We start from the raw sequence: 26,575 nt of genomic DNA, 5'->3' as shown, positions 1-26,575 counted from the left end.
GTGGGCAGTGTGGGACGTAGTTTAGGACGAAGACTAGTACGGGTGTGGCTGGCCCCTCAAACCGGCCTGTAGCATTAGGACGTATTTGGGGAATGGGTTTGTGTTATCATTTCTTTTTTTTTTTTAGGGCTTTTCACCCTCTTTCTTTAAATGCAATAAAAAAATCAAATCTTGTTTAAAGTAGTGCAATTAGTGTACTTGTATTCCAATTCATCTAACTTTCCCTTCTTTAAGTTTGTTTAGCTTTCTTTAATCATTCCATTTAGCTTCTTTGATTAGTTTAATTACTTAAGCTCATGTATCATTTTTCACTAGTGCTTTTCTTTATCGTAATTAGTTGTTTTAATTATTTAATGGGTTCAATTAATATAACATTTAGACTCTAACATAATATAGGTATAGCATAAAATAATCATTAGACATATTTAACTTATAAGATAATTAGCATTGCATTTATTTAGTTAAAAGATTCTCTTCTCATTAGCTTAACTAGGGTTTTGAAATTTTTTTAACTCATCTTAGGATTAGCTCAAGGTAAACATAATTAGTGCAATTAGGTTTCATAATTAATTTAATTAAACCTTGGGTTTAGTTTAATCCTCCTATACTAGATTAGGTAGATTAGTAAAAATGCATTCATTTAATGTAATTAATCCATTTCACTTTTATAAATTAATTAGGTCTCATTTAATTTATAAATCTTTTTATCAATTAGATTAAGTAGGATTGTAATAATTTATTTCCCAAATCATTAGGGATTGGGATTAATTATTTTAATTAATTCAATTTAGGATCTCACAAATTCATTGATCATCCATCTTGGTCTGGCTCAATTAATCGAATTAGTTTAATTTAAGGTTTCATAAGTTGCTAAACTAATCTTAGGTTTAGACTTATTTAATTAGCTTAATCTAAGACTCATAATACATTAATTAAATCATTTACGGTTTTTAATTTTTAATTAGCATAATCATTTCATTATTTGCATCATAACCTAGCTAGCGTAATTTAGACACTTAGCTTAGGGTTTTCACATGTCATGCTTAGATACCTAGTTTAGGGTTTTCAGTGACCTAGATTTAGGCCTAGTTAGTAGAGTACAAACAAACTTTGGCCAAACAAAAAGAGACTGGCCTTAGGGCCGGGCAGACTGGGTGCCTAACACCTTTTCAGTCTATCACTTGACACTTGTCCAGAATCTTGGTGCAAACCAGCCTTATCCAGTAGAGTCATTAGTCTCTCTTCCTTGATTGGGGGAGACATTTATAGGTCCTAGACTCTTTCTAGGTGGCGACTCCTAATTACCCATATTGTGTATCCCCCCTCTTGGCACTTGATGACCAGGGGGATACTATTTCATTAGGGTTGAACCCTAGCGTGTGTCCACACGCGCTATGCGCCATATCGCGATCTGCGGAGTTCCATGGCACCTACAATAAGGTTCCCTAAGGAGGAAGCTTAACAGTTTCGGGTCTGAATACTGAGAAGATATAGATGGCATCCAATGACGGTAATCGTATGCATGGAAAGATTCCTTTCTTTGATGGGTTGAATTACAACTTCTTACGTGAAGTCTCAGGGTTATGGAGTTTGGTTAGCAGTGAAGAACGATTACAACCCCCCCATTATAGACATCACAGATAAAACAGAGATGAAGAAGTGTGAAGACGATGCTAAAGCAGTGAATGCACTTCTAGGCTCCTTAGTGAGCAATGAGTTTGCAAAAGTGGTCAGTTGCATAACATCAAAGGACATATGGGACAAGGTAAAGAGTGTTCGTGAGGGAGATGATAAAATCAAAGAGGCAAAGCTGCAACACCATAGGAATTTATTCGAAAGTCTGAAAATGTCTGAGGGAGAGACCATTGATCAGTTCATGAGCAGGGTAAACGAAATCATCAATTCTATTAGAGGGTTAGGAGAAGAGGTAAAGGATGTAGTGGTGGTGAAGAAAATATTGAGATCTTTACCTGACTTGTACAACCCTAAGGTGTCTGCCATTGAAGAATCTAAAAACTTGAACACAATGAAATTAGATGATTTACATGGAACTCTGATTGCTTATGAGATGATGATGGTCAAGCCTAAGCCAGTAGAAAAGGAAGCTGCCTTCAAAGCTTTGAAGAAATTGAAAATCGATGAAGATAGTGAACAAAAAGATTCTGATGATGAGTTAATAGCTTACTTGGCTAGGAAACTCAAGAAAGGTAGAGGTAAATACAAAGGAAAACTTCCCTTGAAGTGTTTCAATTGTGATGGTATAGGGCACTTCGCTTCCAAGTGTCCAAAGAATGATAAATTGAGTGACTCTGAGGATGAAGATGCTCAAGAGAGCAAGTTCAAGAAAGGAAAAAAGAAGTTTATTCCTAGAAAAAGAAACTTCAAGAAGAATAGAAAAGCCTAATATCAAAGAAGTGCAAGTCTTCTTCAGAGGAGTCATCAGAGGACTATAATGAGTTAGATGATGAGTCATCTGAGACACTATTTATGGCACTTGGTGATAGAGTGCAACACCAGACTATTGAAGAGTCTGAGGAAGTGGAAGAACAAGAAGTTCAGTATGACTTAATTGGAAATTTGCATTTTGCTTTAACTGATCTCAAGGAGGAGAGGAAGAGAATGAAAGAGCTAGAGATTCAGCTTGTTGAAAAGGAGAACCAGATTAGTCAGTTAAATATTACAGTTGAAGATATGACTAAGATCAATGATGAACTGAGTGTCAATCTATCATCCAAGGCAGAAGAGTGCACTACCTTTGAAGAAATTGGAGATATTGAAGATTGAATTGGAAGAAACACAGAAGATGAAGTTACAAGAAGAAACTACACCATCTCCTTCAATTACTGTCTTAAAATCCAAGGGAAAAGAAATTGTGATTCAATCAGTTGAAGCAGATATTCCATCATCAAGCAAAGGAAATGAAAATGTGTTAGATAAGTGATGCAGATGTACGATGGATTTAGGAAAAAAAAAAAAATCTTTTTGATTTGATTTTCTTTTGTTTTAGAAACAATTTCTTTGAAATTAGTTAGTTTTTAATTTTAGATTAGTTTCCATTTTAAGTTAGTTGCCATTAATTTTTGAATTTTTTCTTTATATTGGATATGTAAACGATGAAGAAGTTCAGTTTTAGATTTGAAGAATAGAGATTTGATTAAGAGTTTCGGTATGAGAACCATGGCTGCCAATTTCCCCTTCTTCCTCTGAAATTTTCCCATCTCTTCTCTGTTCATTCTCTTCATCCTTTTTATTATTGTGGTTTCCTTTTCCTTCTCTGATATTCTTCTTCCTTTCCTCTCTGTATTCTGATTTTTTTACCTTGTTCTGGGCGACAGTTGCAGCCCTACTGAGGCACTTCGAACTCAGCTGTGCGTGAGTTGTTTGGGTCAAGCTGTTGGTCGAAGGAAGCCCTCCGCAAGGCGACCCTAACCCTTGAATTTCAGGTCTGAAAGTGATCCCTGCTATGAGGGATACATCTACAACCCTACCCAGACCTGTACCTGCCGCCCTTGTGATTCCAGGAGTTGAATCTGAACCTAATACTTGATCAGTTGGGTTTATGTTGGTGGGTTTGATAAATCTGGGTTATGCGATCCTATACCTGCAATTTCAGCCCAAGCCTAGGCCTGACTTGTGAGATCCTTCACTTGGAGTAGAGGCAACTCTCGTTGGTTTTGAATTCTATCGTGCGTGTTGTAGGTTGAAGAGAGCTGACTCTCTAAATTTACAAGTAAGGATAGTTATTTATAATTGCTAGAAAACCCCTTGTCCTCGAAATTATGTTCTAATATTCCCCTATTCTGTTAGTAATTCCAGAATACCCCCTCTTCTAATTTTTTTATGTCAGTTTGACCCTAGTATCTATTTCCATCTCTTCTAAGTGCTAGAGTTGTGCCTGAAGTTACAATAATGCCCCTACTTCTTTGCAAACTTTTTTAGTTGTTAATTGTGGGCCCATAAGCGATCCGATTCCGACTTTTGAAACCTGGATCTGCATCAAGTGGTATCAGAGCAAATTTTCCTGCAATTTTCTAACCATGACAAGTCACATCACTAATGCTGAGTTGCACAAATTGTATCGCGAGTTAGCCGAGAACCGACAGAATACTGATGCTAGGCTTGAGAGGACTGAAGCCAAGTTTGACAAGTTTATGGAAGAGATGATTGTCTTTATGAAGAGGTATGACAAACGAGCTGAAGAAGGATCCTCTACATTACCTCCTCAGCTCAACACTTTGTGGATCGAAAATACACCTTAGAGGCACCAACTTGATCCAGTTGTTCCACAGGATGTTACCCGGCAATTTTTTAATAGAGATTATGGCATCAAAGTTGAGGTTCCCTAGTTCAGTGGTGAAAAGGGACCTGAGGAATTTCTTGATTGGCTTACCAAAGTGGAGAGAACTTTTGCATATAAGTCTCTTCCAGACGTGAAGAAGTGTGAACTCATCATCACCAAGTTTATTGGGTATGCATGTTCATGGTGGGATGATGTACTACATGCAAGGTTTATCAGAAGACTTGGACCTGTTACCAATTGGGAGGTCATGAAGCAAATCCTGACTGAAAAATTTGTTCCTCTTAATTATGAAAAGGTAATGTTCCATAAATTATTTAACTTGCAACAAGGGAACAAAGATGTGGATTCCTACACCCTCGAATTCCACAAACTTTCTTCAAGGTGTCGACTTCAGGAAACAGACTAGCAACGGGTGATGCGATATATCAGTGGGTTATGTACTGAGATTGGACTTGAGTTGGCTAACATTGATATCAGGTCTGTTGATGTGGCAACAACTCATGCCAAGACAGCTGAAGAAAGTCCATTTATTGGAAGGGTATGCTCAAGACTTCTTCAGTTTATAGACCTCCACCACGTATGGAGGAAAAGAAGCCTGAAGCTCGCAGAGTTGAAGAGAAAAGGTCAGAGTTCAACAAGGATAGTGTTGGGGTGAAGAATATCATATGCCATAGTTGTGGCGAGAAGGGTCACTATTCCAACAAGTGTCCCAACAGGACTCGTTCTGTGAACGTAGCAGAGAAGCAGCCGACAGAGAAGAGTGAAGATGAATCTCATTTATATCCTTATCCCCTCGAGGACAATGATATTACCGATGATGAAGATGAGGATGTACTAGCTCATTCAGTTAGCCTTTTATCTTTTTCGAATAGACTAGTTGATAAGGCTCCTCTCTTCAGACAGAAGGGTACTTTCCTACATGGCTCCGACCATACTGATGTTCATGCAGTTATTGATACTGGGACAGAAGCAAATTTTATATCTGCTGAATTTGTTCGAGCACACAACCTTCCACAGAAGCAGCTTTTCAAGAAGATTCACGTGCGAGGTTTTGGAGCCACAGCTCGAGAAGAGGCCACTGCAGTTGTTCGAGTACACTTACAGTTTGGGCCACTACAGTACCATATGACTTGCTTGGCCACCCCATTGGCACACTGTGACATTCTTCTAGGGCGACCTTGGCAGCGACATGCAGACATTTTCTATGATGGCGCACGGAACACCATCAAGGTGAAGTAAGGAGGTCGTATGTACTTAATGAGGCCACATGCATTATTCGACATGCCACATCGTCGACTGACTCCTGCTTCAGTGACATGTCAACCTACTCTCCCTCCTCTTGGAGTTATGTTCCCATCTTCTGTTTCAAAATATGTGCCACCTCATCGGCGAGTGATTTACAAGGGAGTTTTGGGAGCATGACCTAACTGATGGAGTCGAGTTCTTTTAAGACTGGGAGAGCTGATGCAGATGCACGATGGATTTAGGAAAAAAAAAATCTTTTTGATTTGATTTTCTTTTGTTTTAGAAACAATTTCTTTGAAATTAGTTAGTTTCTAATTTTAGATTAGTTTCCATTTTAAGTTAGTTGCTATTAATTTTTGAATTTTTTCTTTATATTGGAGATGTAAACGATGAAGAAGTTCAGTTTTAGATTTGAAGAATAGAGATTTGATTAAGAGTTTTGGTATGAGAATCATGGCTGCTGATTTCCCCTTCTTCCTCTGAAATTTTCCCATCTCTTCTCTGTTCATTCTCTTCTTCCTTTTTATTATTCTGGTTTCCTTTTCCTTCTCTGATATTCTTCTTCCTTTCCTCTCTGTATTCTGGTTTTTTTACCCTGTTCTGGGCGACAGTTGCAGCCCTACTGAGGCACTTCGAACTCAGCTGTGCGTGAGTTGTTTGGGTCAAGCTGTTGGTCGAAGGACGCCCTCCCCAAGGCGACTCTAACCCTTGAATCTCAGGTCTGAAAGTGATCCCTGCTGTGAGAGATACATCTCCAGCCCTACCCAGACCTATACCTGCCGCCCTTGTGATTCCAAGAGTTGAATCTGAACCTAATACTTGATCAATTGGGTTTATGTTGGTGGGTTTGATAAATCTGGGTTATGCGATCCTATACCTGCAATTTCAGCCCAAGCCTAGGCCTGACCTGTGAGATCCTTCACTTGGAGTAGAGGCAGCTCTCACTGGTTCTGAATTCTATCGTGCGTGTTGTAGGTTGAAGAAAGCTGACTCTCTAAATTTACAAGTAAGGATAGTTATTTATAATTACTAGAAAACCCCCTGTCCTCGAAATTATGTTCTAATATTCCCCTATTCTGTTAGTAATTCCAGAATACCCCTCTTCTAATTTTTTTATTTCAGTTTGACCCTAGTATCTATTTCCATCTCTTCTAAGTGCTAGAGTTGTGCGTGAAGTTACAATAATGCCCCTACTTCTTTGTAAACTATTTTAGTTGTTAATTGTGGGCCCATAAGTGATCCGATTCCGAATTTTGGAACCTGGATCCGCATCAATAAGATTTTGAGTTTTCAAAGACCTCTACATATGAAGACTGGCCTTGGATATGTGGCACAAGGATCTTCTGAAGTAGTGGAGACTAAAGGCAAAAGAATTGCAGAAAATCCAATGAGGTTTGTCAAGGAGAAACAAAGGGGCTCACAAATGTTTGACAATGATGGATTTACTTTAGTTGACTATTAGAGACAGAGGTTCTTGGCAGAGACAGAGCTTTAAAGGTTACTGTTATGGGTGTAACTACTATGGACACAGGGTGGCAGATTGCAAAAGACAGACCAAGCCTATAGTACTTACTAGCAAGAACAGGTTTGCACCATTGGCAGAGGAAAGTGTAGAGTGTTATAGGTGTCACAAGATGGGACATATTGCCAAAAATTGCAAGACCATACTTCCCTACCAGAAGCGGGCAAAAAGAAGGCAAAATGAAAATTCTTCATGGAAACAAGGTCAGAGAAAAAGAGAACTTAGTACTGTGGCAAATAAGGTAGTATGGGTTGAGAGGAAAAAGAAAGTAGGAAGCAAGTCATTAATTGTTCAAACGGCCTTCAAAGCTCATAGCAAGCCGTCACCGTGGATTCTTAACAGTGGTTGCTCCACTCATATGACAAGTGATAAGGGAAAGTTGAGTCTGGATTCAACTGAGGGTGGATCTTTCAAATTTGGGAACAATGATGGTGCAAAGATAGAAGGCAGAGGCATAGTTAAGTTGGACAGAGGAAAGATCAATTAAAACAATGTCTTAAATGTTAGCGTCTGATGCACAACTTGCTCAGTGTGAGTCAAATTTGTGACAATGGCAATGAGGTTTGGTTCACCAAGGAGGGTTGTGTGATCACGAAACTATAAATGGAAAGATTGTGGCACAAGGGACAAGAACTATAGGCAACTTATACACTCTGTTAGTAGCAAATGAAGATAGATGCATGATGGGGCAGGAAGATGAATGTTGGCTATGGCATAGAAGGATTGGGCATATCAGCTTCAAGAACTTAGCTAAATTGAGCAAAAAGAAGGCAGTCAAAGATCTTTCAAAGATCAAATTTCCAACAAATCATATTTGTTCACCATGTCAAAAGGGAAAGCAGACTAGGGCCACATATACTCAAATGAGCACTATTCAAGTAAACTATTGGACTTGATTCATACAGATCTTTGTGGACCCATGAGAACAGAGGCAATTGGTGGAGAGAGGTACTTTATCCTATTCATAGATGAGTACTCCAGGATGACTTGTGTAATGTTTCTTAAAGACAAGACTAAAGCCTTAGATTGTTTCAAGATCTTCAAGAAGAGGGTAGAGAATGAAACTGGTAGGACAATTAAGTGCTTGAGATCTGATCAAGGGAAGGAGTTTACTTGGAATCTTTTTTCTAACTTCTGTCATGAGCGTGGGATTAGGATTCAACATTTTGCAGCCCGTACCCCCCAACAAAATAGGGTTGTCGAAAGAAAGAATAGGACCGTTCAAGAGATGGCAAGGACAATGTTAATTGAAAACAATGTTGCTAGGAGGTTTTGGAGAGAAGCAATATGTTCTGCAGTGCACATCCAAAACAGGTGTTTCTTTAGACCAAATGAATCCAAGACACCATATGAGCTAATGGTATGGAAGGAGAGCCATTATTAAATATCTTAGGATATTTGGTTCCAGATGCTTCATCAAAAGGAAGGAGGACAACCTTGGAAAATTCAATGACAAAGCAGATGAGGGGATTTTCTTGGGCTATTCTTCAAAGAGTAAGGCCTACAGATGCTATAATAAAAGATTGGGCAAAGTGGTAGAGAGTTTAGATGTAAGAATTGATGAACATGTACCCCATTCTAAATAGATATGTACAACATAGTAGACTTCTGAGGACTTTTATGATGATGCAACTGGAGATGATGAAGTTGTGGAAGTTCAAAATCATATTGATGATGAGGATACAGATGCTCATGAGACTAACACAGTGACAGAGAGAGATGGAGGACCCAGTTTTGAAAAGTGGCAACAAGTGCATCCCCCACATCAGGTCATTGGAGATCCTAAAGTGGGAATGCAAACAAGAAAGATGAAATTTGCTACATATTCATTACTTTCTCAAATTGAACCCAAGTCTATTGGGGAAGCAACTAAAGATGAGAACTGGGTGAAGGCAATGAATGAAGAGTTAGATCAAATAGAGAAGAACAACACTTGGGAGCTAGTTCCTAGACCAACCAATAAAAATATCATTGGAACCAAGTGGGTTTTTAGAAATAAGTTGAATGAAGATGATCAGGTGGTTAGAAACAAAGCCAGACTAGTGTGCAAAGGCTATGCTCAGGTAGAGGGGATAGACTTTGATGAGACATTTGCGCCGGTAGCAAGATTGGAATCTATACGGATGTTCTTAGCATTTGCGGTTTATAAAGGCTTCAAAATTTATCAAATGGATGTCAAGTCTGCGTTCTTAAATGGTAATCTTGAAGAAGAAGTGTACATTGAGCAACCAGATGGTATTCAAATTGGAGATGATCCAAACATGGTCTGTAGACTAAAGAAAGCCCTCTATGGCTTGAAACAAACTCCAAGGGCTTGGTACTCCAGACTAGACAGTTACTTACATCAGTTGGGTCTTTGGAAGGGCATTGTTGATAGTAACCTATATGTTATGACAGAGAACAAAAGTCAACTGTTAGTGGTGGTCTATGTAGATGATATCACCTCTGGAGGGCAAAATGATGAGGTATGTAGATAGTTTGCAAAGCGGATGACGGCAGAGTTTGAGATGTTTATGCTGGGGGAGTTATCATACTTTTTGGGTTTGCAAGTGAACCAACAACATAATGGTATCTTCATATCACAAGCAAAGTACATTAAGGAGAGGTTGAAATTTATGATGGAGGATAGCAAAATAGTAAGTACTCCTATGGTAGTAGGTTGCAGGTTGAGTTCAAGTGATGAGTCAGTTAGTATAGATCAGACTCTCTACAGGTCAATGATTGGAAGCTTGTATACTTGACAACATCAAGACCTGATATCCTACAAGCAGTGTGTTTGGTTGCTTGATTTCAAGCTAGTCCGAAAGAGAGTCATCTAGTGGTAGTCAAAAGGATTTTTAGATATCTTAAAGGTACGATGGAGTATGGCTTATGGTACCATAAGATTGGAAGTTTCACACTCATAGCATTCTCAGATGCAGATTGGGCTGGCAGTGCGGATGATAGGAAGAGTACTAGTGGTGGTGCATTCTTTTTGGGGTAGAGTCTAGTGGCATGGCAAAGCAAGAAACAAGAATCTGTTTCTTTATCTACAGCAGAGGCTGAATACATTGCCGCTGCAGCTAGTTGTACATGGGTGATTTGGATGCAGAGACAAGTAACAAACTTTGGAATTCACAATGGTGAACCGGTGTTTATTAAGTGTGATAATATGAGTGCCATTAATATTTTAAAGAATCCAGTGCAGCATTTGAGGACAAAGCATATTGACATCCGATATCACTTCCTGAAGGGGAAGGTCAATGCAAATGAGATGAGATTGGATTTTGTTCCTACATCTGAGCAAGTGGCAGATATTTTCACGAAAGCACTTCAAAAGGAAAATTTTTAAGCCCTTAGAAACAAACTTGGAGTTGTCACTTCACGAGCACAGTAGATGGTATGTGTGCAAGGGGAGTAGCTGAGTAAGCATAGAGGCATCAAATCCCTATAGGATAGGAAGATGCGGTGGGCACTCCTATAGGTGAGTTTGTGCAGGGGGAGCATCGTCACCCTTTGTAACTTGTTGTCAAAGGGGGAGAGAAGTGGAACACAGAGTTAAAATAATGTTGCCAACAATTCCAAAGAGGGAGATTGTTGGGCAATTGGATTGAACGTTGTCATTGTTGGCAACTAGAAAGTGATGTGTGGCTAAACTTATTAGAGGGGATCAATAGTTGGTAGATCAATTATGTGAATCTATGATTCAATTTGAACCATCTTGGTTCAATTGGTAATATAAATGAAGAGAGGCGATTCAATTGAATTGGATATATAACGTTGAATATGTCAATTGTTTGCTGCCCAACTTGTCATCACATGGATTATCATGGGAAGCAAAGCTGATTGGTAAATGATACAATGGGGCAGCAATACAATGGGATTCTATAGGAAATTTACATGTGCTGTCCATATAAGAAGAAACTAAAGATTGGTGTTGCTGCCCAGCTGGAGCCGAAGAGGTTAGTTTATGGTTACATGTGATAATGGAAAGAAACAGAATTCTAAAGCAAAGGAAATTCAAGTCCATGTGTCAAAATCCTATTAGTTAAGCTATTGTTTCATAGGAGTTTAAGAAGTACAAATCCTATGGGATCTGTTTTCTTGTGTGAATCGATAGTACCCAATACATGAGAGAAGCACTCATCCTATCAAAGTCTATCTAAAATCTGAAAGTATGTGAGTTTCCTAAACACATTACAACTATGTTGATGTGGCGGTTTTATAAAAAAAGAAGGAGAGAAATAAGAAGACACACTGTGCTTCTATTGTGTGTGGGGAGAAGAAGAGTTTAAGTAGAATTTCAGATTAAGGAGGACTCCTTCACGCAGTAGCAGTCCAATCGGTAGAATATGACTTTAATTCTTTAAGTCGGTTTCTGTTTTCAGCAATAAAAACAGGTTCTATCGGCAAAATTTGATGTTTCTTGATAACTAGCAAAACCGAGAGAGGAAAATAGAGAAGAGGAAGATCAATTCTTGTTTTTGCAACTCGACATTGTGTTATGATGTTTTCTTCTCTAATGTTGCAATAGAGAACATGAAAAGGGGAGGCATTACTATTGGGTGCTGCTATTATGTTGATTTAGCGTTAAATTGAATAAGGAGCATTCGAAGTGCCGTTTAAGCATCAAGTAAGCAATCAACAACGGGGTTTACACAGGCTGAGGTAACTCGTATCTGAAATCCCTATTTTTGTATTCTAGAGTCTGTTTATTATTGGAAAACTCTAGATCAATGATGTATTGGGTTGGGATTTTATTTTATTGATTTAAAATTGTGAACTTAGTAAGTTGGGGCTTGTCTAGGGTGTGGGATTGTTGCCATTGTCTGAGTTACATCTCAGATTGAAGCAGGGATAGGTTCCTGGACCGTTGTAGCGGTTGAAAAAGTTGAGTATTGGGGAAATACAAAACCCTATATGGGTATTCCTCCGTGGAGTAGGCACTCTGGCTGAACCACGTATATATGGTATTATTGTCTCGCATTTATTTTTCTATATATATTTGAAGTGCGTGTTGTGCAGAGTGGTGGGACATTGTCTGGTAGACCTAGCCACATTGTGGTGTGAGGTGGACGTGTCATTGTTTGTGTGATTGGTAATTACGAGATTGCCCCGGCCAATCTAGAATTGCGCAGTGGAAGCTTTTGTTAGGTTGCAAATAAAGAAATTTTTGGAACCACTGATTCATCCCCCTCTTAGTGTCAACCTAGAAACATCAATGGTAAATAACTCTTCTTTTTTTTTGTAGGGATGGCAAAATTGTAAATATTGGAAGTTCACTTTACATGTCAAAGGATATCAGTGTGGGTGCAGGGGTATACTTGGAAGTGAAGTGTAAAAAGGATAACTAGGGATAACTGGAGAATCAAAAGGGCAATACTTGAAATTCAAATGGATTTAAAGTGAAAAAGAGGAAACAAAAGGAGATCGTGGGTTGGGGTTTACCGACAGAGGAGTCCTTCTTCTTGGAGACGGAACCAACAGAGGGAGGTTTCTTAGAAGATCGACTTGCCATGGGATGAACAGGTCGGTGGATTTTTCGTTGTTCTCTCTATCTCCGTTCCTCTCTCTCTTCTCGTCTTCTCTTCTTCTTCTTCTTCTTCTTCTTCTTCTCTTCTCTTCTTCTGTTCTTTCGTCCATTTTCTGCGTAGCTTTTTTGTTTTTTTTGCACTCGGAAAACCCTAAAAATGGGCATGGTTGTCGAAGGAACTTTTTTTTTTTTGGCTGTTCTCAGTCTCGGTAGAACCAAAACAGAGAATGGGAAGGGAAGAAGAGAGATGGGGGGATGGGGATCCTTCGGCTCTGATACCAAGTTGATGGAGGGCCTTAGGGAAGGAGGGAAGAACTAGAATGGAGGAGGCAAAGGACGGGGAATCACGCCTCACACATTGCACAAATCAAAATAATTCTCATTCAAATAAATTCACCTTTTTTCAACATTGAGTATATGCAAGTATTTAAAGAGAAAATAACAAGACTCCTACGTAGACTCTAAAACTGAAATAGACTTCTACTTCTCTATCTCCTACGTATCCTATCCAAAAACGAACATGAGAAAATAAAAGACATATTATTAAACTAAACTACTTCCAACCATTGTTGGACAAAAAACTTGGGCTGGACAGGTTCTTCTTGGCTCTTGGCTTCCAAATCCGGTCATGCTGGTCCAACCAAGTAAGTGCATCATTATCTACATCAATTGTCTTTACATTTTCCCCTGTAATGCAAAGGGTATCCTCCTTTGCCAATGGAGAATCCTCAATCCCGCCCCGATCAGGAGGGTGATCTTCACCAGGATCATGTCCATCCCCCAAATCCCTATCCACCGCCGCCTCCAAGCAACCCTAACCTCCGGTTATACTTCAATCGCCCTCCACTTCCTTCAAAAGGGCCCTCCTTCAATTTCGGATTTGAGTAAATCTTAAATTACTTTTAATCCGGGTGTTCAATCATTCCCATCTTTAGAACGGATCCTATTCTCTATTTTTGTGATTGAATCTGAAAGTTTGACCTTCATTTGAGAAGGTTTACTTTTTTCAGTTGACATTAGGGTTGACATTCTGTTTTGGGTTAGTTCGGGATCCTGTTTGGGAGGTTGTCCTATCCACCCCCACCATTGCCACCCCTAGCAACTGTATTGTTATTTCTGTGAACTTCTCTTTTGAGGAACGATTAAAGGGTGTTGGTTAATGGCAACGGAAAAGCCTTACTGACAAATTGTTCAATGAGGTTCCGGTGAATTTGAGTATGAAAGATAGTTATGTGAGACTCTCACCCAAATCCTTCTGATGGTGGCACTGAGGTATGGTTGTCCTCTTTTGCCTTTGAATGCCTTCGTTGTAGGTTTCTTTATCTCGTCGGCCATTTTCTTTTGTTTCTATCACAGGCTTCCTGATAGTTTGGTAATTCGGGGTTTTGTGTGAGTTGGCTAGACAAGAGTATGGGGCGGGGTTTTTTATTGTTGATTTCTTCCAAGTCGTTGAGAATAATCGGGATAGATGTTTATGAAGTCTTTACGGTCATGTATTTTTGTTGTTGAGTTCCCTGCAAAATACAGTTGTATGGAAATTAATCAATAATCAGCCTGGGCAAAGTGTTTGGTTATTTTAAGCCTTAACAGACGACTAGCGTATCCAACTTGGCTTCAGTAATCTCTTCTCGTGCATCTCTCTGCTTTTCTCTGTTTTCCATCATTGATATTATATCTTTCTGTAATTCTGTTTTGATGCAAGGAGATATCTTTAAATATCTTCCAAAATATGTTGATTCAACATCTTGAGTGCTTTCTAATTCCTATAGTATTGTGCTCTTAGTTACAGATAACGGTTATTGTTTTGTGTGTATTTGTGTTTTTACGATCCCATTTATTAGTCATATGGAGGGCTGATCCCATTTCTTGCATGCTTTTTATCTTCATCGTGAGTGGGTTGACTACCGTTCGGTTCCACCACATGAAGACTGCCAGAAGGTATGGAGCACTAGCGTTCGGATTATTTCTTGAGCTTTTCTTTGTATCCATTGCCTACTTTCTTCCTCTATCTTCTTTCACAGGTCCTTGGGTTCTCTGCAACTACTTGTTTTCCCCCTCTCCTTTGGAATCTTTTCTTTCTTCCTTCCTTTCATATCCAATTCCTGTATTTAACTCTTCTGTTCAAGTGATATTATCTAGATAAACAGTTTTTGTGTTGGATAAGCAATCCTAGGTTATGAGAATTAAAACACATCTGTTTATTTTAATCAATCAAGCAAGTGCAAGATGTGGAAGCAGTCCGACGAAGTATAACTTGAAGGACTGATGGTTTGTCTTCCCTTCATTTTTACTTTTTCCTTTATTTTTCAAATGGCCATTGGAAGATTTCTCAACTCTATTCTACTGTACTCTGTGAATAGATGGGAACGAAGTGTAGCGAGAAAAGGAAAAAATGAATTTTCTAAGCTTCTTGCATGTTTTCGAGATGCCATTATATCTGTGCTTTTCCCTACATCTGATCAATGGAATTTGTTTAATAACTTGCAGTTGGTATTTGGTTTAGTTCTCCTTTGCATGCAGTAGAAAATCGATGTTCTATCACATGACCATAAAGAAAAGGGTAAACCAAATCAACGGCTTTGCCCACAATTTTGTTTAAAAATTATTTTTCTGGATAAATTTAACCTCAATTAGAATCATTACGCAGACCTATCATTGTCAGGCACAACATATCCTAATATGGATACGAGTATCCAGATGCCGTAGGTCTTCTCTGCTTGCATAGTAGTAACTTTAGAGCTTGAATGCCACGGTTACTCTTCTTTTCCACTTTCCAGGCATACAGAAATGGAATCAAGGATTGCTTACCCAAGAAGAAAGGTAAAAATAGGCAAGGTGTTAAGGCTTCAGCTTTCCAAGCTTCTTCCAGTCCTTTAGCAGTCATGAATATACAGGAAAGAGGGTCCAGTTCTTCATATTCATCATATACCTCATTTCTATCGTCTTTGGTAACTGATCCTACTTGCCACTTAAAATTCCGCTCGGTTAAGTTGTCTTATGATCGGTTTTGATTTTGAAAAGCTCAAGTTCTCAATTCAGAAACTCAACAATGTCATTTGATCACTAAACTTATATGTGATCAAATCGCTGCACGTCAATTATGTTAGAGCAAACACCAAGAAATACGATAAATAAACCAAGATAGATCGCACAACACAGAGATTTAACGAGGTTCACACACCAGGGTGGTGTGCTACGTCCTCGGGCGAAGAAGAAGAAGAAGTTTAACTATGCAGAAGAGAGATTACATCCAAGCAGCGGCGAGAAAACTCACCCTGAAACCCTAGCTCGAAAAAACCCCCAAAATACAATACATTATATACTCCAAGTCGCGGATCGACCCATCGGGTCATAGTCGATCCGGTCGAACCATACCATGGGGGCTACGCCCCGCACCCCCATACGAGATCAGTGCTAGGCTCCGGGCTTGGGCCTATCGGCCCAATCCCTTTGCTTCCATCACAGATCTCAGAAAACTTTCCATTCGGGTTGCCACCAAAATATATCGGAGCGGGTTAATTTTCAAAATGGGTCAAGAATTCAAGACAAACTTAACAAATTACTATATTGAAAGTGAGTTCTAAGTAGTTGTTGCGGTGCATCATCATTAAGCTTCAGTTGATGTATGGAGGAAAGTGGTACAGCTATCTGTGGCTTTTGTATAGCTATCTAGAAATTCCATTAAGAAAAAACTGTTTTTTTTTTTTTTTTTTTTTTTTTTTTGATCTCCATGAAAAGTATCCAAGATGCAGGACTTTTTAGCCATGAGTAAATAGGAATGCCTAGAATATAGATGTTGGATGGATTGTAGTGATTAATTGGGCTTGAGAACCAGAATCTGATAAAGAATTAAGAACAGCTAGGAGATAGGGTTGGATAAAATTAGGCAAAGAATTTATCTATTAGAAAGAAGAGGGAGATGGTTGGAGGGAGCATAAAGAAGTGCCATTTTAAAGAGAAAATAAAAGGCAAGTATTGCAGAAGGTTATTGATGTGATTGATCAGGATAGAATTACTTTGTCTCGGTTCCAGGGAGATGGGTGACCTCGACAGGGTTCTTGATAGGTTTAAGTGGGATCCTATAGCACTTCGTTGGCTTGAATGGTGGCAGGGATGGTACTGTATGTCATGTACATCGATAGGACTTATGATGGAATCAAAAGGAAAATTGAACATTGAAGGTTGTTGTGAATTAACAGATCAATTTCTATAGCAGGTCACAGGAAATATTAGGAAAAGAGAAGAAAAATGCACAATACAATTAGAAAGAATGAATAAAGAGGGAAAAGCAAAGAGTTGATCTCTAAGGATCAATCTGGAGTTTGGAAGTGTCCACTGCAACACCATGGATTTATATGGCAAGATCTCAAGCTCCATTGGTAAACCTACAGACATAGTTGGAAGTAGAAACAGATTGTATAAAGAATGAATGAACCAAAATGGTTACATCTCAACTGCAGTGGTAAGGCTTTTTGTGGAATCCTCTTTCTTATGTTTGTAACTCAATCTGTTGAGATTGGGGAAATGCATTCTGGTACATTGGAAACCAGCAACCTGCCAGTGTTAAATTTCAACCATTTGGAGGGTTACAAGACAAATAAAGACATTCCCTCATGAAGAGATAATTCTGTCGATGTTTATGATGCCCTTGCACATACCTATTCCACTTTTGACTTCTCTGTGAAACTCTTTAATTGTTGGCATTTTCCTTTCAGTTCTTTGACCAAAAGGGGAGAAGTTCAAATGGGTTTTAACCAAATGATCATGTTCTTACAAATTTGTCTCCATTATTCATGTCAATCACATTACTTTGGTATTTGAGAGAACCAAGTCAAGAGGCATTATTGACTAATTCTTTGTGGTTCGTGTACTCTGAATTTTGTGTATAGCTATGTTTCTGCTGGTGGTTTTGTTATTTTTGTCCTGTTGGTTTACAAAGGGATTGGGGTTGGGATCATGGGTTTTGTTTGGAAGTACTAATTCTATCTAAACTAAACCAGTTATGTCATAACATTACTGGTTTCTAATGCTTTCTATATTAATGAATTTCGTATCGTCTTTTTTTTTCTTCAAATTTTTGTGCAGCATGGGTCTTTAATATGTGGATGTGATATGCTATCTTAGTATCATTGTACATGTGGTAGCAGGAACATGTCAGTCACATTTTTTCATTTGTTTTTGGAGTCCACTGTTGCTTATGCTAGGAAAATAGTTCATCTGTGAGCTTTTCCTTTATTTTGGGTATTTTTTGTCATGATATGACATAGAATTACCGGAATTTTTGGTTAATGTTAATTCCTTAGTATCATCTATCTACTTTCTTTGGAATATGTTAATTATCTTACTTTTTTGGTCATATAATTGTTAGCTGATCGTTCATGTAATGCTGTTTTATTCTCTGATTGTAGGTGCTCTATGATTACATAGAAGCCTATCACTATCTGATTTTCTAAAGGACATCAGATATCCCCATGGAAAAAGTTGACAGTTAGGGGGGCCAGAAGGGCAAAATCCTTCAGATACTTGAGACAACTGTTGAGCAAGTTTTGATAGCCTAAATGAGTTCAGAGCAGCTAATTTATTTTGCTACTTATCAGCAAAAACAGTGTTGCCTGCCACTTTCTATTTTATATTATACATTAAAAAGACAACTTCCATGATCCCAGTGGGAATGCTATCAAAATACAAGGGTTGATAACTGTAGCTGGATTATTCCAACTGTATCCAAAGGAAGAAGCAGTGATTGTTGTTGCGTTAGGACATAGAAAAACAAAAATAAGCAATTTATAATCATACTAATTTTCGCCTGCCTTCTTAAGAAGTTAAATCTGATCAAATGCAAACTGATCCATGTATAACCAACCCTGTATGCTTGGAAAAAGAAGCAGATGTAGCAACAGTATTTTAAGTTGGATCTACCAACAGAATGTAGCCTTGGTTGTCAAAGAGTCTGACATGGTTTGAAAGGTCAAGACTCAAGACCATTGATATAACGATTATTCATTTATAATTATAATATGTTATTTATGCACTAAAGTTTTATAAAATATTTATTCAAATTTTTTATAATAATATTTAGAACCATATGTATATTCTTTACAAAACTGACAGTGAGCTTGAAATTTAATCCAATCAGTCATTAAATTGTAACTTCATATTTCTCCACATAGGAATTGGATTCCATATTGAGAATTCTTGTTCACAAATAAACACTGAATCTAATGTACCGATAATTAGTTAGTATTGACATTGATCTTTCGTACACCAAAATGAACAATGTTGAACTACAATATTGAAAAAATCTCTCAAGACTAAGAGTACCGATGAAGGGAGTATTGTGGTTAAATAACAATGCACAACATTCAATTCAATATTCTCATAATGATCCAGTCTGATACACAACAAGGGGAACGGAATGTAAATGGTATGAGTCATGATAGATCCTTGATCCTGACATTTTCTGTCCCGTTCCACATGTATGGTCCAAGGGTAAATTAGTAAAAGAAAAACTACTTATTTATTTTTTATAAAACATGGTAGATATATGCCAAAATAGTATCAAAACAATTTTGGCCTTGATTGATTTCGTGACCGTTTCCATGTCTTAAGAACTTTGGTACTTACAATATATATACAATGCAATATAAATACCATATGATCTGAATGTCTAGTTCAGTCCAGCACAAAAAATTGCAAGAATTAATTCAACTTAAACTGTTCAAATTGGGTTTGATGTACACACACCAAACGGAAACAGCTTTTGTAATTTTTTTATTTTATTTTATTTTTTTTTTCATTTATAGCTTACATCAAATTTATTGGAAACGGGAAGAGAAACAATATAGAGGTATGAAGGGGATTCACTCTAAGCCATTCGAAGACATGCTTTAACAGAGCTAGGGGACCCCAAGGCCCAAGCCATGATCAAATCCTACATGGAATAGAAGGCCCCAAAATGATCCTAGCCAAGGGGTGCCCCTATGGGAGGACGAACTCCAACCCCAAAGAGCCACAAATTATCTTGAAGACCAAATGGTTTGAACACCACATTTGTCCACTAGGTATTGATTTATGTGGGTATTCGGACCTTTAGAAATGATAGCCCAACAACGTTCTTTACATGTGAGCAAATGTTTATGACAATGATTGGATTGGTACTTAACTTATTGAGGGAAAAAAAAATTCCTTTCTTTCCAAATGTGGTTTATGGTATAGCAGAATGCTAACTTAGTAATAAATCCGATCAGATCTACCTTGAATGAGTTTTCCACCCACTGAGCCACTCCAACTCCGCCCTTCTCCCAGGGCCTCTTGAAGGAGAGAACAACTTGAGGATCACTCTCAATATTTGGGAGGTGATGCGTGCCCAATAGAAACAACAAAAAGGAGCTATTTGAATAGATCGTCTTCGGAAATTTGTCATTAGTTGAAAGGACATCTAGCATACACCTAACAGGCAGGGAAAGATTGATGAGGAATACAAGAGTGGAACTAAAAACACAGCATATCCAAGGCAATTTAGGGTGAGGGATTCCCAACAACTCCAAGGCCTATTTAGAAGAAAATAGGCCATTAGGATATACTTTCCAAATGGAGTCTGGGACTGAGCGACTAAGTCCCTGCGCGAAAACACTTCTGTTTTTGGGTCAAATTTTTGGACAAAAAAGTTCATTTGATAACGCATAGTAATTTCAATTTTTGGGTCAGAAAAGAAACAAAAACATGTTTGTCATGATAATTTCTATTTTTTGAACTTCTATAAATTTTAAAAAAATGTCATTGAGTACCCAACAAGAAAATAAATATGATGGTGGAGGTGGTGGTTGATGGTGGCAGTGATTGGACAAAAAAATGAAGCAGGCCACGTTCAATCCCCTTCCCCTAGCTTCTGTGAGTTGCTTATTAGTAGATTGTTGGGATTGTTCATATACAGATAATATTTATTCAGATATTTCTACCTCTTGTGGGCTTCAAGTCCATATAACATTGCCGCTCTAATGTGCACTGAAGGGCCGACTAATGAAGCTAAATCTTATTGTTTCAAGATTTTTCTCCTTATAAGGATCCATTATAAGGATTTGGAAATCATCCTTGCAGGTTTCTGTGTACAATATGCGTTGGTCGGTTGGTTGTTAGGCTTCTAGGAAATAATTGGCTTCAATGATCACAATCAATTTCAGAACGACCCATTGATGAAGCTAACTCTGATTAAGGGCCTATATATTACAAGGGTTTGCAGAACATCATAGCAGAACAGAACCTACCAGAAAAAGAAAAGAAAAGAAAAAATAATAATAATGATAGCCGATATCTTAGATCCGCATGCACTTGCATACAAGTATGTTTCTGTCTCTGAGAGAGAGAGAGAGAGAGAGAGAGAGAGAGAGAGAGAGAGAGAGAGAGAGAGAGAGAGAGAGAGAGAGGGGCCAAGGCAACATCTCCTAATATAATTGGACATACATTGTTTAATGAAACACCTTTAGTGACTAAAAGAAGCTTTGAACTTGGGATTTGGGGAAGGAAGATCTTTTCATGTATCTTCCATGCACTTCTCGAGCCTCAGTTTTATTCCTAACAATTGACAGACTACTCCCTTTCGTCCCTTCTCCCTAAAAAGAAAGAAAATAATGTCACGTGAGGCCTCTCTGTCAAGGCCAAGGTCAGTCAAACATAGGGACATTCAAACCCTTGAAATAATTAACAAAAGAGAGATCAGGAGGCCAAGCATGAGGTGATTATCTCCCAACTATGTATTTTATAAGGAAATCTTATCCTCCTTCCTTTGATTTCCTCTTTTTTATAATCTGTTTTGGTGGCATGATGACCACCTCAACAATTTAAACCCCACCCCCCCCCCCCCCCCCCCCCCCGCCCAAAAAAAACACTCTTCTAATTCTACTATAGCTGGCCTGTCCTGAGTTCTGACCCTCCTTACGTGTGATCAGAGAACATGAAAAAGATCCTCTCAAGATTAGACATCTTTGTTTTGTCTTACTGATAGTGTATAATGAACTTACCAATTAAGCTAATACTTTTAGAGAAGTCATTGTCATGAAACTACGGATAACAAGCTATGGCTTAATTTGTCCATCAAGTTTCTTTTGAAATTTGTAGTTTTTTCCAAAGTGACAAAAGGTGGGTAGAGAAGCATGTGGTTGTTTTTATAGTACACAAGTACTATAAAAAGGTCGGAGGCACATGTGCGACACATTCGAAATATTACATAAACGAGTACACAAGCTTGCACACATGCACCCAAAGAGAGATAAAGAGATGTTAAACAATCAAACCTTTTATGCACACACATATATATATATATATATATATAAATATATATAGTAGCAACTGTTCAATTGTGGGTGGAATGTGACTCTTCATCAGTGGTTGAGTCAATCCGTTCATATTACATTTCATGGTTATGTCATAAAAAAATGATTGACCTTGAAGTCATTATGAACTTTGATCACACGGAAGATTACTCACTGCTTTAGGGAAGCTAATGGTGTGATTGACATTTTAGCAAAAAGGGGTTTCTATTCATGGAACTTCTATTTTTATTTTATTTAGTTTTTTATTTTTTATTTTTTGTTTTATTTTTTAATTTATTTATTTTTTCAATTTATCCTACTTCTATGTGGAATGTGCTTTTTGGGACTCTCTATCCCATCTCAGATATTGGTTCAAATTATTAGTTAATATTGACTGCTTGCTTTTGGGATTTGGTTTCCTACTGATAGGAATGCTGAAAGTGGGTTTATATATATATATATATATATATGGAGAAAGAACCCTCCTAGTCCCAGGGAACATGAAAAATGTCAATCCGTTCATATTACATTCCATGGTTATGTCATAGAAAAATGGACGACTTTGAAGTCATTCCAGCTTCGACCACACTGAAGATTACTCACTGATTTAGAGAAACTAATGGTGTGGCTGACCTTCAAGCAAAAATGAGCTTCTATTCATGGAACCTCTCTCTCTCTCTCTCTCTATATATATATATTTTCCTACTTCTGTATGGAATGTGCTTTTTGGGGCTCTCTATCCCATCTCAGAAATTGGTTTATATATATATATATATATATATATATTCATATTTTGTATCTGTTTAGGTATACCTAGATGTTAATTATGTATATTCTTTCTTGTCTAATATATTCTTGTTGACCTTTAGCATAACATATATATATATATATATATATATCATACTACTATTAAAAAGTACGTACTCCCTATCTTTGGTATACTTTTTCAAAAAAACAAAAAAATCATTGAGATCTACTAAATTTTTTTTTCAAATGACCTCAAAATGGAAGATGAAAAAGAAATAACAATTATCTCTCTCTCTCTCTCTCTCTGCCCATATTTAATTCTCTATAATTAAAAAAAATTCCAAATGATCAAAAAAACCTCAAAATGGAAGATGAAAAAAAGTAATAATTATATATCTCTCTCTCTCTCTCTATGCCCATATTTAAATCTCTATAATTAAAAAATTTTCAAACGAAAAAAAAAAAACCAATGGAAGATGAAAAAAAGTAATAATTATCTCCCTCTCCATAATTAAAAAAAAATCCAAATGACCAAAAAAAGCCTCAAAATGGAAGATGAAAAAAATAATAATTATCTCTCTCTCTCTCTCTCTCTCTCTATAATTAAAAAGATTCTACATGATTAAAAAACCCCTCAAAATGGAAGATGAAAACAAGTAATAATTACATCTCTCTCTCTCTCTCTCTCTCTAAACGTGGAGGAGAAAGGGGGAAGTAATTCTTGCTATTACTCTTCTTTAAATCTCTCTCTCTCTCTCTCTCTCTCTCCATATTTAAATCTCTATAATTATTTTAAAAAATCTCACTCATCCTCTCACCCCTCAAAATGGAAGATGAAAATAATAATAATAATAATAATAATAATAATAATAATAATAATAATAATAATAATAATAATAATAATAATAATAATAATAATAATAATAAATTATCTATAATTCTCTCTCTCTCTCTAAACATGGAGGTGAAAGGGGGGAATAATCATTAATTATAATTATTAAGCATTAAAAAGGATAAAAAAAAAAGGCACATAATAATCCACATTAGGCGTGGTTTTCCTTTCCCTAATCGTGGGGGATAAAATATAGAGAGATTTACAAAGAAAAATATGGAGAGAGAGAGAGAGAGAGAGAGAGAGAGAGAATTATGGAGAGTGGTGAGGGAGTTTCCTTCAATCCTCTTCCATCGTTTTTAAAAGTTTTTACTACATGGAATCCTTCACTAATAACACCATTACTTCTTAAATTGTCTCTATAATACACTATCCTTCATTATATATATCATAGAGAAGACAAAAAAACAACTACAATATCCCAAAATTTCTCAATTTCAGATTTCTCTTCTACTACAATAGCTTAGAATATCTCAATTTCAGATTTCTTTTCAACCAATGGAACAAAATTTCTCATCTTCAACTTCCTTTGTTCTTGGATCACTGGCACTGCAATTCTCAATTTCATATGCTCCATATCCACAGGGTACGTTTGTCAAACTAAACTTTATTTTTGTTTAAGTGGATCATTGGTTGTTTAAAGTCTAATAGAATTGGTATATGTTTCTTATGTTTTATGTTCCCATCTTCTTTCTATTATGGGAATTGTATTGTTTAGTCTGTGGATTTTCTCTATTCTATTAAGAATAATTAGGTTTAATTTTGTTTTCAGAACATACAAACTTTGAAAAATCAAGTCACCAAGTTTGTAGCCTACCACCACGTGCATTTGCACGTGTATTTTTACTAGTATATATATGGAGAAAGAACCCTCCCAGTCTAGTGTTGCCTATGCCCAGACCTAGGCGGGTTTGAAAAGACCACGCTGCCCCCTGTCCCATGTGCTAAAGATACTCCCACATGCCCTCTCGTTGGCCCTACGTAGTGGTGTTGCTTACACCAGATTTCTTTGTCCTATATATATATAATGGGAGAGGGATAGGTATGCCACCGATATCAAGTATGCTAGCGGATAGCACTAATAGGATCACATGATAGAGTATCATTCAGGAAGGATATGAGGGTCATTTTAGAAAAAGGGAAGAGAGAGATAGACACAATGGGTGCTAGCATACTTGACATCGGCTGCATACCCAACTTTTTCCCATATATAATAGCAGCCGATGGGTAAAATTTATTTTGTTCATGGGAATGGGTCCTACTCATTGTACAATGTGTAGGTGTGTGGGCTAGGGATGGATTCTTTATGGGACATATTTCTCTTATGAGGAAGTTGAAAATTTTTGACATGCTGGGAGTTCCTTTTGCAATTTTTTCACTCATTATTTAGGGGTGGAAGGAGCCTCTTTACTCATGGTGGATAATATTTAAAGTAGAATGATGGGTTGGAAGGGAAAGCTTTTGTCTATGGCCGATAAAGTGGAGCTGGTAAAGTGGGTCATCTTCAAGATTCCATTGCACAACTTCTTGGTTCACTAGTGGCCTTTGTTGCTAATTAAATTAATGGATAGGTGGATGAAGACTTCATATGGTTTGATGATGTTGATTCAGCTAAGACAATGGTGGTAAAATAAGATGATGTCTGTAAACCAAAATCAGAAGTAGGGTTGGGATCCAGTGACTTTGAGATGTGAATAAGGTGCTGCTAAGTAAGCTAGCTTGGAAGATCAAGCACGATGACTTAGTTTTGAGTACGTTTCTTAAAGCAAGATATGTTCGTGAGAATGGTTAAATTTTCCAATCTTATAAGTCTTCTTTGGTTTGGCCTAGAGTTAAAAAAGTGTGGTATTTTTTCTCACAAAAAGGGAAGTGGATTGTTCGTAATGGGAAATAAATACATTTATAGAAGGATGGGTGGATGGGAGATTTTTCTTAAACTAGAACCTGTGATTTTATGTTATCGCATGTATTCCCTTACATTTTTTGCAACATATTGGTGGCCCTTTCGTGAGTTGTGCTTATGGAAAAGTGGATGAAGAACTTTATTTGGACCGCGGATGTTAACTCAACTAAGGCGATCATGGTAAAACGGGATGTAGTTTGTAAGCCAAAGGAGGAAGGATGTTTGGGGATTCAAAGTATCAAGGATGTCAACAGAGCATTCCTCTCTAAGCTTGCATGGGAAGTTAAACATGGGGACTTGGCAATGGGGAAAATTTTCAAAGCAAGATTTTTGTCTAAATAGGGTCTAATAAGGAAGTTGGACAAGTCCTCCTGGGTATGGCCCGGCATCAAAAGTATGTGTGACTTCATTGCTACTAAAGAAAGGAGTGTAGTAGGAATGGAGTCATGTTCACTTCTGGTAGATAGGTGGCTGGAGGAGCGGCCTATTGTAGAAGTGTTGGAGATTGATACCCTCTCTTTCTGACAGATCGATATGTTAAAGACTTTATTTGTAACTCCTCTTGGGGTTTACACTGGTTCAATCAAGTCTATGAGAGATATCTTTATTAAGGTAAAGGCATCTAATATCTCAGAATATTAAGTGGAAGATAAGTGTTGTTCAACCTGTTGTCTGTCGGGGGTTTTTTCGATTAAATCGGCTCGGGTGGAATGTCCCCTGGTTTCCTATAGTTTTGAGGAGCAGTTTGCTTCCTCATCAATCGCTTTTTGGGTGGAAGTTGATGCACGGTAAACTGCCCACTAATGAGGTTGTCTGCTAGAACATAGTTTAGAGTTTCTGTATTTCTTGTATATTTAATTGATGAAAGGTGTGATTAAATACACAATAAAGACCTAGACTTACCATTCACATGTGATAAGGATCCTTAGCTTACCTTTTTACATGTGATATGGATCCTAGTATACAAGGTAATATATGATATGAATCCTAGTGTACAAGGAAACTAGAATATGCCACAATATACTTAAGGAATCCTATATGGACTGATACACCACCTCAAGGTGACAGTTTGATTGGGAAAATTTTCAGCTTGTCACGATGAAATTGGAAACGATTGGAAGGAAGACCTTTGGTGAAGATGTCTGC

At 37.5% G+C, this 26,575-nt stretch overlaps 1 long non-coding RNA gene across 1 annotated transcript in view; it reads left to right on the top strand.

Moving 5' to 3' along the window:
• LOC122082391 overlaps positions 1–18,297 on the top strand; it is a 39,973-nt gene extending 21,676 nt beyond the window's left edge. Inside the window, exon 4 of the long non-coding RNA XR_006141305.1 lies at positions 17,988–18,297. This is a non-coding gene — a long non-coding RNA (uncharacterized LOC122082391). The remainder of the gene's footprint in view (positions 1–17,987) is intronic.
• Positions 18,298–26,575: the final 8,278 nt, after the last annotated feature.

The sequence above is a fragment of the Macadamia integrifolia genome, chromosome 6 (assembly GCF_013358625.1).
Source record: "Macadamia integrifolia cultivar HAES 741 chromosome 6, SCU_Mint_v3, whole genome shotgun sequence".
NCBI lineage: Eukaryota > Viridiplantae > Streptophyta > Magnoliopsida > Proteales > Proteaceae > Macadamia > Macadamia integrifolia.
The sequence above is the reverse complement of the archived record's forward strand: the minus strand, read 5'-3'. Positions and strand labels throughout refer to the sequence as shown.